Raw genomic sequence first — 1,742 nt, forward strand, 5'->3', positions numbered from 1 at the left:
GTATAAGAGACAGCCTCCAACCTCCAACCCTCGCTGCACCGGCGCGGTCTTCTAAATCCGTCGCTGCACCCTACTCCGGGGGAAGCAAGGTGGGCACAGCGCTAAGGATTCTGCTCTCTCCCTCCCATCGCATTTGAAAGCGCCCAGCCGCCGGCACGGTTGCGCACGTCTATAATCCCAGAGGCTCGGGAAGCAGAAGCAGGATTGCAGGTTCCAGGTCAACCTGGGCAATTTAGCAAAAATCTGTCTCAAAATAAAAATAAATAAATAGATCTGGGGATGTGGCTCGGCGGTAGAGCGCCCCTGGGTGCAATCCCCTCTGCCAAAAATAAAAATAATAATAATAAAAACTAAAAGTGCCCACTCCTGTGCTGTTGGGGGAAAGACCTTGAGCTCACTATTATTATTTATTTATTTATTTATTTATTTATTTATTTATTGGTACTGGGGTTGAACCCAAGGGCGCTGAGCCACACCCCAAGCCCCCTTTAAAAAAATATTTTTATTTAGAAACAGAGTTTTTCCTTAGGGCCTTGCTAAGTTGCTAAGTTGCTGAGGCTGGCTTTGAACTTGCAATTCTCCTGCCCCAGCCTCCCTAGCCGCTGGGGTTTATAGGCTAGCGACACCAGGCCCATCTTTCTAGGAATTTTCTGTGCCTGCACACATAGGTCCTCACAGGAAAGAACTTTCCTATGTCCAAAAAGATGTGGAATGGGGGGGGGGGGAAACACGGAAAATTTATATACAGAATTCAGAGTATTGTAATGAATTTGAATAAGAAATCTAATTCATTGCCAATACGTAGGAGTTGGCTGCCTTACATGAGTATGACTTGCAGTATATGGGTACAGGGCAGGCATTTGCACTCTCATTTTACAGATAGATAATCAGTACTTTATAACTGTTGTCCTTAGGCAAGTTACAAGTTAGTTTGTATTTCTTACCTGTAAAATGGATAATAATGGCTACACTGGGGTTCCAGTGAGGATTGAATGAGTGAGTTAGTATATGCAACACTTTTAGTATTAGTATGTGGTGAGCTGCAGGATATGATTGTGGGGCTCCTAGGGATTCCTGATTCCCAAGCTCCCATTGCATGCTCTCTTGCTAAATTGATACCTACACTGAAACTACTCAATAATGTTGTTATGGTTTGGATCTGAAATGTCCCTCAAAGGCTCATCTGTTGAAGGCTTGGTCCTCAGTGCAGCAGTGTTTAAAAGTTGGGCTTTGGGGAAGTGCTTGGATCATGAGAAAACTGATCTTATCAATTGATTGATCCATTGATGGGTTCATAATTAAATGGATTATTGAAAGGTTGTGGAAACTGTAGGAGGTGGGGCCTAGTTGGAGAAAATAAGTCACTGGGGGAGTGTATACTTGTCCCTGGCTTGCTGTCCACCCCTTCACCAATGCCATGGAGTGAGCAGGTCTGTTCCATCACACTCTCTTTGGCTATGATTATTTGGGATGCAAACATGTCCCTTCTTCTTGGCCAGGTAGGAGTTAGAGGAACCTTCCACCCCTTTCAGCAAATACCAGCTGCCTTCTGATCCACCCTGAAAGCAGCGTGGGAAGTGAGGTTATCCAGGGTGAAATGAGGGAGGAATGGCAGGACTGGTCCCAGCTCCAAGCTTACTGTGTTCCAACCAAGGGGTCCTGGGTCAGAGAGGAGTAAATAGAGCAAGAGAAGTTAACTATGAACTGGGACCTGGGCACAGTACCACATGCTTGTAATGCCA

This window comes from Marmota marmota, unplaced genomic scaffold (genome assembly GCF_001458135.2).
Source record: "Marmota marmota marmota unplaced genomic scaffold, marMar, whole genome shotgun sequence".
NCBI classification, from domain to species: Eukaryota; Metazoa; Chordata; class Mammalia; order Rodentia; family Sciuridae; genus Marmota; species Marmota marmota.